This window comes from Lepisma saccharinum, chromosome 30 (genome assembly GCF_977018435.1).
Source record: "Lepisma saccharinum chromosome 30, izLepSacc3.1, whole genome shotgun sequence".
In the NCBI taxonomy this organism is placed as follows: Eukaryota; Metazoa; Arthropoda; class Insecta; order Zygentoma; family Lepismatidae; genus Lepisma; species Lepisma saccharinum.
Genome location: NC_139258.1, coordinates 37,790,013 through 37,805,490, shown reverse-complemented (window position 1 = coordinate 37,805,490; position 15,478 = coordinate 37,790,013). Strand labels below are relative to the sequence as shown.

The window sequence follows — 15,478 nt, the reverse complement described above, 5'->3', positions numbered from 1 at the left end:
AAATACGCTTTAGAAACGATGTTAAGAGTCACAGATAATAAAACATTTTAATCATAGTTTTGACCAGTAACGTCCTGCTTAAGTTTATATCCTTGAAAGAGTTTTGTAGCGATGGGAATCGTTTGGAGGTTTTGAATGTGCAACACTGTATCAAGATTACGTTGTAGAAGAAACCGTTAAAAGTCAATAGTGTTCGTGAGCTTCCTTGCAATCCGAAATCTCCGAGCTCGAGTTTTTTGTTCCTTCGCGACTAGATGAAGACAGAGTTGTAAATATAGTGGCGAGCAATGTAAACCAAGAGCGTGTTAATTTCGTACTGTGCGCAAGAGTGTTATTCTTGGTTACTTGCAGTTACTTGTTTGTGTTATTGTAGTGTGTATGTGTGACGTGTCAGTGAGACGACTGGAATGCCAGCCGCAAGATTCACGTTAGAACAAAGATTTTTTTATGTATGACACGTACCTACGTGAAAACAAACTCATGTCGAGACGTGTGTAGGTAATTTGTACAGAAATTCCCATGCGTTTCAACTCCACACAGAGATACGGTTAGACATCTTGTCCTTAAATTACGAGAAACTGTATCGTTAAATTTTAAAACACCTAAGCAAAAACGACGGATTCTAACCGAAGCAAAACTCGATGATATTGGTGCAGCGTTAGAACGTTCTCCAAACAAACCTCTACGCCGTGTTTCACAAGAGGTGGGCGTGTCAATATCATCGGCACATACAGTCACTCAGCTACTAAAATTAAAACCATACTCTTATAACACAGGTTAGTGCTCGTTTTGCAATATTTATATAAATGTCTGCATATGTCCATAAAAATAAGCGGGCATTTCAGGCCGCAAATGTCGGCATCTCCGTCAGTGCCGCCCGCCACGCTTCTCCCGATCTCTCGGCTGCAGATCGAACTGGACGCACGGTATATATATAGTGTATGTGTGTGTGTGAGTGTCTGCTCCTCCCCCCCCCCCCCCCACCAACCTGCAGAGATTTCGCACCCTGGTCAAGGTTATCTCGATTTGTTAATAAATGATATGTTTTAAGTCCACTTTATGCACAGATAGGCTAATCGGAACAGGACCTACAGTTTAAAGTGCGATCCGAACCACTATGTGCCTCCACCGGGTATGAAACCCGGGAACCCTTGATTACAAGGCGACGACATCAGAGAGGTTTAGTATAATTTTCTAACGTGCAATTATGTCATCTAATTCCGAGGTTCTCAAACTTTTTCTTGTCATTTTACCCTTTAGTCGTAACTAAATGTCTAATGTAGGGTAACCCCACCATAGGTTCTCTCCGAATATTAGGTTTTGGTGAATTATTTTGGCTGCCTGATTGGTGGGGCGTTTTTGATATGTTGGAGGCGTGTATCTACAATAGAGAAAAATCGCATTCGGGCTGTATGTGCTAAGAATGTACTCATATAAACATTAGAATCCTACGTTTATTATTTTATCGGGTGTTCCTACGTTTACAATCTTTATGATTAGTTACAAATGGCCGCTGTGGCTCAGTCGTCGACCTCCGTGGCGAAGTGGTTAGAGAGCGCGCTACAACGCCAGGGGTTCCGGGTTCGAGTCCCGGGTAAGGAATGGGTATTTGTGATTGTCTGTCCTGAAAAAGTCCTGAAATAGAAATGTGAATGAAATGATATGAGTGAATGTGATGGGGGAAGCTTCCGCTTAGGGGGCTTTCCTTTAAAAAAAAAAAAAAGTCGGTAACGCGTCTGACTACCATGCTAAAGGTCCCAGGTTCGATCCCCGGCCGGTTCAAATCCGGGAACTTTTCTAACGATGGAAGCGGCCCCGGCGCACACCCAGCGTCGAATAACATGGGTACCTGGGGGAAACCCTGGGGGGTAAAGGCGGTCAGGGGCGTGATGCTGATCACATCACCCCCACTCACGACCGGATCAAGAAAGTGTGTGGTGTTACCCCCACACCCCCTATACGCCTTCATGTCGTGGTGCTATGCACAGAGGAGCACTTTACCTTTTACCTTTTATGATTAGTTACAAAAATAAAATGTGAAACACATGTATGCTAAGAAGTATATAAAAAAATTTAATTTTCATATATTTTTCCCAGAGTTCTTGAAAATAGGTAATGAACAAAAATGCCTTCCTGTATCAAGGCAATAACCATTAGTTTGCTGAATTTCATTCTAAGAGAGAGGCTTATGATGCGTATATGGTGAATCTGAAGTAATAATAGTACAGTATCTGTATGTATGTGTGTGTGTGTGTATATTTGTTCCGGCATAACTCTCGAACGCCTGGAGCAATTTCAACCAAACTTTGTACACGTATCACTTGCAATCTGGAAAAAATACTGTGGGGGTAAGACACCCCTGGCACCCCTAGGGGTGGGGGTGTGAAAGGGACATAAAATAGCATTCTGTTGCAAGGCATTTTCGAGTCATATCCTGCAAGTTATGCTTCCTGCTACACATCACGGCAAAGTTGGTTGTCTACACAGAAGGTGCGATATTGCTATCCTGGACCAATTTGAAGCAAACTTGGTACACATATCACTTACAATCTGGAAAGAAATACTGTGGGGTTAAGACACCCCTGGCACCCCTAGGGGTGGCGCTCGGAAGGGGGTGACATGTAAAAGTTATCGAAAACGAGCGATATTAGTGTGGAATCCATAGTTTTCGGGGTCGTTAAGATGAATAGTGACACTCCCAATGCCAAGTTCATTTTACACTATAGTTAGAGTTCATTATTTTCCTGTCTAATAGAAGATTGGGATAAATAAATACCCGGGCAACGTCGGGCAATCAGCTAGTAATATAATAAAATAAAGAAATCACCTCTTGAAGGTGTCTAAGCATTATTGTGACCCCAACAACAGCTGGTGTGCATACATGCTTCAAGAAATTATATATGTCCCTATTGTTCATGGCCTTAAACGGCGGTTTCTTGTCAAGAATAAAAAGAAAGAAACAATGACAAGCAAGAACATATTCCATGTCTCCTCTTACAAAATTCCGTGTCTCACTATTGTCAAGCTGATTCAACTTTCAGCGTGTACAAGGGACGTTGCCCCTTTCAACTTTGACTTCATAGAATTTTTTTCTTTCTTTCAGGACTGCTGCACCTCCTGATTGAAGAAGACTTAACGGTAAGTTGATTTTCTTTGCAATTCCTTGTACTATTTTCTTAACAGTGTTTCACCACCAATTCAAATAAAGAATGGCAGTACAATTAACTTCACACATGAATACATTTTGTCCATCCTTGAGTAAAACGAAGAAATAGACAGGAGGACCATTTCAGGCATTTTGCAATTTTCATGTTCTACTGATCTATAAATTGATTGATTAATTGAATTAACATTTTTGGGTGCGTCGGCACATTAGGCCATTTTGCACCCTTCAATGTATGCGAGGAAGATCTCTTTATCTAAAACCTTACCTCAAAATTAAAAATTTCAAAAGGGGTGTAAAAAGCCCCTTGAGAAAGGTTAAAATGCAGGTTGTAAATGGACCTGCATAGGACAAACACAACACATTAAAAATATAAGGATTAGTTTTAAAACTATCTCAGAAACAATGGAAAAGGTCTTCTCTTCCCAAAACACTGTCATCGTCTCCTAACAAATCGTTGGGAAGGTTAAAACACTGTCTCAGGTAATTATAATCGGCACATTTGAGAAGAATCTGTCGAACACTAAAAACAACGTTGTATGTACAGCGGAGGGTCCAGTCCTTGCAGCAAATGACGATGTGTGAGACGGCTGTGTCCGATTCGGAGCCGCGTTAAGATGACTTCTCGGCGAGAGGGACGGAAAGAGGAAAGCCAAGCACCAGTGATGAGCTTGCTAGATCGAAGCTTCTTCCTCCGTATCTCCTGCCACTCGGCCTGCTACGTGTTAAGAACCGAACAACGAAAAACATTCTGAAGGTCCCTAGCTGCCAGAAGGTACACTTGGCGGCAGCATCGGCTACTTCGATCGCCTTGATCAATATCGCGATATATCGTCTGGACGATGTATCGTCCAACACTACTAGGAATACAACAGAAGGGAACTTGAGCTCTGGCACACAAGGACACTAGCCATCGAACGATACGCTGCACTACAGGATGTCTAGAATTCGGCAATTCCAGACTCTGCAACACACTGCTGGAATCTTTGCATAAAAGGACCTTCTTCAGGGATTGAACATCAGCAAAATCCAATTCCTATAGTTCTGCCGGGTAGATGGAACAGGCAACGTGTAGGGCAAAACTATATCTTCGAGAGTCCACAACAAAGGCGCATCCCACTGATTCAAGAGATTTGGACCCATCCGTGTAAAATTTGGATACTGAAATGGAAGCTTAAGAAACCTTAACTAACTAACTAACTCCCTAGCCTTCTTAAACCCGAAGGTTCAAGGCTGCAGCAACACAGGCCTTCCATCTTTCCCTATCTTGAGCAAGTTCTATACAGGGTAAGTCAAAATGATGGACCCGATTTCAGACATTTATTCTGTGAAATATAATAAACAAATTTTATTGTGAGACATGTGCTAAGCAAGGTAAACTGCGAAAGTTTTTTTCAAACAAATCACAAGTGTTGTATGTGAGCACCTCGCGTAACATGGCACACATCAAGCCGATAGTCTATCTCCTGCCAAACCTTGTGTAGCATGTTGCGGTCAATATCAGCAATGGCTGCTGTGATGCGATCACACAGGTCATCCAATGTTGTTGGAAGTGGTGGTACGTAAACATGATCCTTGACAAAACCCCACATGAAGAAATCACATGGGTCAAGTCGGGGGAACGAGGTGGCCAATGAAGGAGAGGTCGATCCTCTGGAGATGCACGTTGTTCCAATGCCCCATTGAGATGGTCCCGAACGCATCCATGGTAATGCGCTGGGGCACCATCCAATTGGAGAATGAAATCTGTGCTATCCTTTGCAAGCTGTGGAAGGAGCCATAGTTGCAGCATATCAAGGAAAACAAGTCCTGTCACACTACGTTCATGGAAGAAAAAAGGCCCATAAATCTTTTCATGGGAAATGGCACAAAAGGCATTCACTTTGGGAGAATCGCGTTTGTGTTCCAGAAATTCATTGGGGTTAGCAGTTCCCCAAATCCTTACGTTGCGTCTATTCACTTTCCCTGAAAGGTTAAAAGTTGCTTCATCACTGTAAATTAACCTCTCAGAGAACCCATCCGTTTCCATTTAATGCGAGGAAATCAGCACAGAAGGACGCGCGCAAAGCATAATCAGGTTCTTTTAAGGCTTGAACTAGTTGCAAGCGGTAGGGTTTCATTTGTAAACGGTTCCGCAGAACCCGTCAGACAGTTTTCTGTGGAAGTTGAAGTTCTCTCGCTGCCCGGTAGGTGGACTTCCGTGGACTTCGCACGAAACATGTGCGCACTCGTTCCACTGTCTCTTCACCAGTCGACGGACGGCCAGTCGATTTTCGTTTACAGATGCAGCCTGAATCTCTGAAATGTTCATACCACTTACGAATGGCCTTCCCCGTAGGTGGTTCTCTCCAATATTTGGTACGGAAATGCCGTTGCACACTAATCACAGACTTGTATACATGAAAATCAAGCACACAGAAAGATCTCTGTTCTCCAGTCAACGCAATTTTCCTGCTCGCTGCTGACTCCTAGCGGTAGAAAGTGGAAAGACTGCATGGAAACTAAACTTTGAAAGTTAACCTTTCGAAGCGCATGTCTCACAATAACATATGTTTATTAGATTTCACAGAATAAATTTTTGTAATCGGGTCCATCTTTTTGACTTACCCTGTATACTCTTTTCCATCCCTACCGATTACCTTTAGGTCCATCTCAACGTTGTCCCTCCATCTTCGTCTTGGCCTTCCTACAGGTCTCTTACCATCGGGTTTCCCAACAAAAATCCTGTAAACTCCTCTTTCCTCTCCCATTCGTGCCACATGGCCTGCCCACCTAAGTCTTCTTCATTTCATTATTCTAATAATATCTGGACATGAATACAAATTATGTAACCTTCTCCACTCACCTGTCTCCTCATCCCTTTTAGGTCCAAAGATTTTCCTAAGGATCTTATTTTCAAATACTCTCAATTTATGTCCTCTTTCAATGTAAGGGACCAAGTTTCACATTAAGGTTAAGAAACCTTTGCTGGTATTATTGATCTATAAATCTGAAGAAAAAAATTGTGTAAAATCTGATAGACCAAGCTCTCTTTTGTCACCCGTCTCCATTGTTTGCCAGAAAATAATAAAATACAGAGTACTAAAGTTTACATCTCCTCATATAAATACTGTTCAGCATGGTTTCTTTCAGGTAACTCTTGCTCGACCCTCTATCAGTATTACATTCTCTTTCTACTCAATTGACTTTAAATAATTCTATCCTTCGATAAAATTAGCCATAATCTCCTTCATTACTTGCAAAACAAATTTAACATCCATGGCAAATTTCCATGTAGGAGTGTGTACGAGAGCAGATTGCTAATCTTCCTGACACTTTTTAAAGCTTTCTACCTATTTTGTCTGGAGTTCGCTCGTGATTTCGTGGGTCGTTTCGTTTAACGCTCATCTTCATTTGCTTTTTGTTCTTTAGCTCCGCCCTCCTGCCACTTTTGGCTAATCACTACGTTGAGGATGAGTGATAAAATATGATTAAATTGATGAACAGGCACTTACAAAGAACACCAATGCCCAGGCCGAGATTCGAACCCGGGACCCTTGGCGCCGTAGAGCGTTGTGGTAACCACTCCGCCACGGAGGTTCAGCTTAACAACTTCAAATCTCTATCAAATGCATTATCCATATCATTTCATTGTTGTAAAAAGTGTCCAAAAGCGTCATAGGAACTCATAAATTGATTCACAGACGCTCAATTGATTGATTAATTGATTCATATGTTGTTTTAAGTCCACTTTGATGCACAGTAAGGCTAATCGGGACTGGACCTACAGTTTAAAGTGGGATCAGAACCAGTATGTACCTCCACCGGGTTGACTCACAGACGCATCCGTTCATCAATAGGCATCACATTTGTCACCACGCATTATTATATTGGTGAATATTTTTATAACTAAATTCTTAAGATCAACAGCTTGTAATCAACAAACGTGAGCTTGTTTATTGTTAACCATAGTTACCCACAAAGTGGAGAGATGAAAGATATTCAAGGTATGCATGCGTTATACTATACCCCCTGAGGCAATCTTTATTGAATGATTACATATTCCTCACGTTACTTCACTGCGAGAGACGCAAAATCGATGCCATTAATTATTCATTGTACCACCTCTACGCCTTGTCGAATGTCTTTCTAAACAGACTCTGTTCTTCTCGCTGCGTGATAGAAATTTTCTTGGAGTGGGAGGAAAATAATTGAATCTTGATAGTACAGGGTGTTCATAAAGTTCCGGTACAATTACAAAAACATAGCTCGGAAACAAGATGCAATGGAACAATGCAGTTGAATGCAAAGTGAGCTACAACTCTCCACGTTTATATGCCATACACCTCAATGTTTGCCCCTCTAGTTGCTCTCAGAACATGAAAGCGATAATCCACATCTGCCCATACACGCCCCAGCATATCACCAGTAACACTTAAGATACTTTCCGTTATTCTTCTTCGAAGAGTAGCAACGTCTGGAACAGGACTGAGGTAAACACAATCTTTGACATACTCCCAGAAGAAGAAATCCAATGGTGTGATATCAGGAGAGCGCGGTGGCCAGGGAGTAGGTAAATCACGGCCTATCCAGCTGCCCCGGAAATGCCTATGCAGAAGACCTCGAACATCCTTGGACCAATGAGGCGGTGCCCCATCTTGTTGAAAAATTATGGTTGGCTTATAAACGTGGAGAGTTGTAGCTCATTTGGCAATCAACAGCATTGTTCTACTGCATTTAGTTTCCGTGCTATGCTTTTTGTAATGGTATAGGGACATTATGAACACCCTGTACTATCAAGATATTAAGCGATTTAAAAATCTACTTTGTTTAATTTATCAACAATTTCTATTTATTATTTTATTTATTTACATGTGTATGGGCGTTTTGAACATCCCTGTGTATATACACCTATCTTTCTTTAAAGCACATGAATAACTTTTATTCTGTTTTCCTAATAGAAATCCCATTAGCAATCCTCTGTATAACGAGTAATTGTACTCAATTGCACAGTGTCGAACAATGAAATAATAATTAGTGACAATTTAGGATTTCAAATCTCTTGTTTCAGGAAAGCATTGAAACTTTTTCATTGTTAAATTACAAAGGAGTTTTCTTGTACAGAGGGGAGCTTGTATTTGAGACCAAGGTTGTTAATGGTTCCGGAACATTTTTTCTCGCACAATTAAAATTCGGTCCAAGTTGCGTATTGTTTCATTGAAAAAAGGTTCCTGGACTGCATTTAAATTTATCCGGAAAAAAAGTTCCTGGACTGTATTTAAATTGATATGCAAAAAAGGTTCCTGGACCGAATTTAAATGCTTTACAGATAAAAAGGTTCTTTACGGTCCAGAACCCATTTACGCTTGATGATTTCCTGGACCTTTAACAATCCTGCTTGAGACAAAAGTGTTTTATTTTGTGCTGAGAATTCCTTAGTGCTGTTGCTGTTTCTTTGCGCACGATATTAAAAAGACATGGAATGACATACAAGACTCGGTCTCTTTGTCTGCAAAGATTTATGTCGAGACCTTTTTTTATCGCTTCTATAATCTCGTACACTGACAATCGAGAACGTTTCGATTTCTTCGTTTCAATACTACTGGACAAATGAAACTGCTTGTCGGTCCATTCATCAACAGAAGCGGACCCCCCCCCCTCCCCTGGACCCGAGATCTTCACTGATCTAAGTACAATAGTCGCAATATCGAGCAAAATCTCCAGTTTTCATTCATATTTCACGATCTCTTTCGCTTCCTTTCCTGCACATAACAGCTCTAGAAGCTCCTTCCCAAGTAGTGAAAGGAAATCTTCGACTGTTGACTGGCTACACTTCTTGTGAGTCTTGACGCAGTTGAAAGCCTTTGTTTCACCGAACAACATTATTTAGATGACGCAATTTAATAGTTCGCTGCCCTTTTTGACTCTCTCTGCACTCATGTGTCTAGTTGGTTACACGGTGCATCATCGACTCGTCGACTTAGTTGATTTGTTGTCAAGTAGTGTATTTGTTGTCTGCACCGTTTCCGCTACATTCTGGAGTGGTGTAATGTGTTGTGCACGGTCACGTGTTGCGTGCTAATTAATAAAATGAACATTTAAAGCAGCAAACAGGCACAGGGGTCCCCCCCCCCAGGCCAATAGCGCATCCGCCCCAAAATCATGTCATGCGTCCCCCCAATCATATCATTCGCGCCCTCAAATCATATCCCCACAAAGTATTTAATTATGACAGCGTGTCTACCGAAAGTAACTTTTGTCTTAGCTTTCCTGAACACTATACTTGATCTGCCCCCTCCTCCCTGAATAGAGATGCCCATCACTCAAGACCGCCCCTAAAATCGTTCACCATAATCGAGAATATTGTTTATCTTGTAATTCAGCTATAGTATAAAACTCCACATTCACATCAGTCAAGCATCAAACAAGCATTCTCGCAACACATGATTGCGAGCGAAGCGTGCAAGAAAATGTTTACACCCATTTCTTTGCAGGCTTTCAAGAATATTAATTTAATGGGGTGTCAATATTTTCTTAAGATCCCGAGATAATTAGTCTCTTCCAGCTTCTCTTTTAGCACGTTCGGGGTAGAAAACGTGTGGATACCATATCGCTAAATACAGTCTCCAAAATTTAATGTTCGAACTCTCCCTCCACTACGGAAATCCCTTGACAATCTAATGATTTAACACTTTATCAAGAGCTTCCTATTCCCCCCTTTAAATTTAATACTTAATCCTACCACCAAAATTTCCATGCCAATTTTAGACTTACTGTTGATATTGAAGACTGGATATTGCCTCCTCTAAAAGCTCTCAGTCTTCACACCAGAATTTTTGAAAAGTGTAAGACAATAGTAATACACAAGAATTGGATATCTCCCTGAATTTAATGCTCAATCCCCCCTCTAATTACCCGCCATAATCTAAGACCTAGAGTTGGTTACTGCCCCCCCAAGTTTAATTCAGGATCCCCCCTAGAACTCATGTGTCAATTAAGGCCTAATATGTAAGAGTTGGATTAAATATGGTGCGTAAAATTTTAACATATATTTTGGATAAAATTTTAAATATTGAATTCTATATTTTTGAAGGAAAAAAATCCCCCAAAAAAATTTCGATGGCGCAGCCTGCACCATAATTCCCCCCCTGTGGGCACCCCTGGACAGGTATTTGTTGAATCTTCCGAACTTGAACACCGATAATCGTCTGCTTGGTTCTGTCTGGCAACTAGAACTAGTGTCAAAAAGTGCAGGGAAATGGACGGTGGTAATCTTTAACTTGTAGTACGTACATTTTTTTTTTTTTTTTTTTTTTGTGAGACCTAAGGCTACATCAATTCTTGCTTTATGTCAATTTCAAAGATCTCTCGCCCGACCCTGTGGCCGAGTGGTTAGCACATCGCGCTGCGACGCCAAGGGTCCCGGGTTCGAATCCCGGTCGGGCTTGGTTGTTTGTGAATGTCCATTCATCAATTTCATCATTCCATCACTCATCCCCATCTTCGCAAATTAGCCAAGAGGCACAAAACGCGAAGTAAAATAAACTAAATCAAATCAAATCAAATCAAAGATCTCTCTACCTAAATTCCTTTTACTGTCTACCGAAATGCCTCCCTGCTAAATGCCGCCCAGGACCCGCCTCTTGCCATCAGGACATGAAACATGCAGAAGGCCTAATGACACTAGCTCCGTAGCACTAGGTGTAGTGCAGGTGTATCTCGATGTCAGATTGGTGCAAGGTAATGACGTACAGTTAACCGGTTTCGGTTTAACCGGCCGCTCAGCTGAGAAAAAAAATATTATTGATTTCTTCTAGAATACAGCATTGTATGTATTTTTAAAGACGTAATCTACAATTGTTTAATTTTTAGAATGTGTACCTTCTGCACAGTGATACATATACAGTAGTTTTCTATGATTTTTTCCTGCTCATCTTGTGAATTACGGGTGTGTGGGACAGAATTTGTTGGGTCGGGACGGGAATTTTTTTTAAATCTCGACATTCGGGACGGGAAAAATTCGCAATTTCCCGAAACTCTGGAAATCTGGAATTCTACGTCATTTTCACCTTAAGTGATTGTTTTTGCATTTCTGGAATAAAAGCTAACTATTTCCGATGATTTCCAGACACTTAGAATGCAGAAAACGTCGAGAATTAACGACTTTTTAAAATGATAATTTCTCATTTCCCGACTGCTCGGGATCCCGAAAAGTCGGGAAGTCATTTCCCGAAGTCGGGTTCGGGACGGGAATTTCTTTTCCCGATCCCGGTCCCGACTTTTCGGGATCCCGCACATCCCTATTGTGAAGTGATGTAATGATTTTTACTGTATTCCGTTAAATAATTCGGTTTAACAGGCCATTTCGTTATCCGGTCAAGGGTCGGGTGGCGCCCACTGTACAACCAAGTAGACGGATACTGGTGTTCAAGTTCAAAATAATTAACAAATGCCTGTCTGTTGCTTTATAACGTTCATTTGATTAGTTAACAAGCACCACGAGATCATAACCCACACACTACGCCACTCCAGAACGTAATGCAAACGGTGCAGACATCAAATGCACTACTTAACTCCAAATCAAAGAAGCAGACGAGTCGATGTTGCACCGTGTAAACAGCTAGACGTGTGAGTGCAGAGAGAGTTAAAATGTCCAACGAACTAGAAGGGGCTACTGAGTCCATCTATCAAATGAAGCACCTGACTGTAACGTCCTAGCGGCAAAAAGATGAACTTGAGAAACGAGTAGCTACTGACACTTCTGGTTGTACTTCTACAGTTTTTCATGCGAAATTGACAAAACGTGTCTTGCCTATGCGTGATGTGCATCTACGCGTAAACAACGATAGTCTACATTCTACACGTAGACTATTTTATACACGTAGATGACGTAATCTGTGTAAACATGGCGAAAGGTGATAACTTAGCAAAGGGCGCCTTGGAATTAAAAGAAAGTTATACTGCGTATCAGTTGCTCATGTGTGAGGAGAACTTTTCATACGCTTTCTTCCAAATTCGAACAATTTCTCACCTAGGAAAAAACCTAAGATAGGAAATATTCTAGTGTTTTATGGGGAAAAGACCACTCTTGCCTCACGGCTGCCATCTGTTGTTGTTTTTTGCATACTATTTATCTTCTTCCATAGTTGATAATATAAAAGAAGATAAATTTTGTTGTAAATATGATTCTTTTCATTTCGTTAAGAACCAATACAGTAAGGTTGTTCGCTTTATATCCGACCATTTTTGACGGGTACTCACATGAAGAGATACCGCGCCGCCACCACCGATCAAGTTCTATTGGACCCCCAGCATTGTGGACTTTCGCCCGGCATCGCAGTTTCCATTGCAGCAAGCTCCGGCGCAGGACAGGCATGGGAATTCTGTCCCACTCCTCCCTGCAAGCTTTCCATAGACCATCCAGGGTGCGCGGGCGGCGATGTTGAAGACGTCGTTTCAACAGTCGAAATGCGCAAAAATCCATTGGACTGGCATCTGGGCTTTTCACAGGAATGTCTTCAAACGGAATGACACGAATTCCTAATTCCTCTGCCATTTCCTGATAAAAACGTAGTGATGTTCTGGCGGTATGACTCGAAGCCTTGTCCATATGGATCATCACCTGGTTCGCGTCCATTCCATACAATTGTGGGATGTCTCTCCGATAGATAGGTGTCAGAATGGAGTCTTGGAAGTATCTGGCATTCACCTTCACGTTTTTGTCCACCTTGCGTATCATCAACTTAGCCTCATATCCGAATCCCGTCACAACCATAAAGCCACGAGGGAAACTTTCCCTGCACTGACGAACAAAGTTGCTGCACCCCTTGCCGTCAATGTCACGGTATGTGATCGCCCGAATGTGACCACCAGCAGTGAGATGGGCATATGATTCATCCATTGTGACAACTTTCTTCCATTTGGAACCCGCCAGGTACTTTTCATACAGTTTCCTGCAGTTCGTCTTACGTTCGGCAATGTGACGCGGTAGAAGGTGGTGTACACGCGCCTTCCGCACACACTTCAACCTGAGGCGCTTGCGAATTGTTTTGTTCGCAGTTGACGGTGCGAGGTGAAATCTGTGGGCCATATCACGTTGAGTCGGGGGATTTTCTTGGCACGCCAATCGACGGATCCCCCTTAGCACTACGGGTGACAATTTGCTTGCAGCCCTTCTCCTGGTGGTTTTTGTGGGTGAATGTTTCGCAAGGAGAGCCTGTTTTGTGTAACGGGCCACAATAGCTTTCGCAGTAGTCACCCCGAGTGTTAACCCATTCTCCCGACACTGTTTCACAATGCGTACGTATGAAAACTTAGCATGGAAAAGGGCCATTACGTAACCCTCCCAATACCGGTTGATTTTCGGCGCAATTTGATAACATTCACTACCAACACTCACGCACCTATAAGGTCAGACACAACAGTGCTCCCGCCAGCAGACCCATAGTTCCAGCATGATACGCCAGGTGGCAGCACCGAATCGAAAATGGTCGGATGTAAAGCGAACAACCTCTGTATAGTTGAAATTGTCACTTTCCTTTCATGCAAATTTGTACCCTTGCAAATTATTTTTAATGCACTTTAGATTGTCTACGTAGTCTATGCAAACTACAACGCAATGTAGGCTAATCTACGCTTAGATTACGTGTAGACAACGCATGTAGACGTAAACTTATAGTCTACGGCACATCACTGTGCCTATGTTCTTTCATTAACGAATTCGCTCAAGATGTCTTCTTGTATGGAGAAAAAGAAGAACCGGCAAAAGTAGACAGAGAACTGAGCAATGGTCAACCACGTGCTTGTGAACCACATGGGTAGGTTAAGGTCAACCAGAAGCTGTAAAACGACTTTGGAGAGAGTGGAGGGAGGGGAAGGAAAGCGCGTGTGGATTGCTCACTGTCAAATGCTCCGTTACGTTAACGACTCTTACGTCAAGATGTGGAACACCGCTGTGCTCTTTTACTGATAGCCGCAGCTATTCCTTCTTTTACTATTAAATATAAAATAGAACATTGACTTGAATCCATAGAGAGGAGGATATGAAAATACGTAACCGGAAAACACATCAGATTTAATGGACATTCCACTCAATGACGTATGTAGGGGGGTCCAGGGGGTCCGAAATATTTATCAAGTACTAAATTTAAATAATGAAAAATATATTATTTTAGCCTTTGTTGTATAATTTCCTCTGAACTTGTTGGAAGACAAGGATTATATTGGGATCATACGTATTTGAAGGACAGGAAAGACGTATTTAGGGGTCCGGAAACCCCCCCCCCCCCACCCGAAATACTTATTAAGTATGAAAATTAAATGAAAATATACTCGTTTAGCATTTGTTGTATAATTTCCTCTGAACGTATTGGAAGACAATGATTACATTGGGATCATATGGCTTTGAAGGACAGGAATGATGTATGTGAACCCGGATGACGTATGCGGACCCCCCCAAAAAAGACTTACGAAGTACTAAAATTGAGTAATGAAAATATTAGCATTTGTTGCATAATCGATGGTTATTAATTTCTTTGAACTTTTTAGAAGGCGAGGATTGTATTGGGATCATACGGTTTTGAATGTTATTACAAAGAAGATTTATGTACACTACTAGTCAAGATACTAATCATAAACTTACTTTTCTCCAACTACATGCAACATCATTTTTGTTATTCGATAAATATTCAATTATTCATGTATTTGACATTAATTTCATTGCCAGGGCACTTGTTTTTATGTAAACCATTCCGATCTTAATTTGATTTGATTTGATTTGATTTAGTTTATTTTACTTCGCGTTTTGTGCCTCTTGGCTAATTTGAGAAGATGGGGATGAGTGATGAAATGATGAAATCGATGAATGGACATTCACAAACAACCAAGCCCGACCGGGATTCGAACCCGGGACCCTTGGCGTCGCAGCGCGAGATTCCGATCTTAACTACAGGTAAGCTAAGTTATGAATAAGCGCTGTTATATCTCTATTCTTATACAGTCTTTTTACCTATTCGTGTAATAATAATATAATATTATTGTATGTATTGTAATTAGTATTAATTATATTTAATATAATTATTTTAATTTAAACATTATTATTATTATTATTATTATTATTATTATTATTATTATTATTATTATTATTATTATTATTATTCCTGAGACACTCGGTTCGGACCCCCCCGAAACATATTTCTAGATACGTGCCTGATTCCACTACATTTTATACAAGTTTTAAAAATATACCTAGGTAAATGACCCCTGTGCTTTTAGCTTTTCCGTGCGTTCAATTTAAGGCAAGAAACGAGTCTTCCAAAGCTGCGAGGCAATCGGTGC

General features: G+C 41.3%; 1 protein-coding gene across 3 annotated transcripts in view; it reads left to right on the top strand.

Annotated features, from left to right (window-relative positions):
• Positions 1-15,478, top strand: part of LOC145981811 (platelet-activating factor acetylhydrolase-like) — a 183,965-nt gene that overhangs the window by 70,504 nt on the left and 97,983 nt on the right. For all 3 annotated transcript variants that reach the window (XM_083115237.1, XM_083115238.1, XM_083115239.1), the window contains exon 2: positions 3,104-3,138. The gene's annotated coding sequence lies outside the window, so the exon portion shown is untranslated. The remainder of the gene's footprint in view (positions 1-3,103; positions 3,139-15,478) is intronic.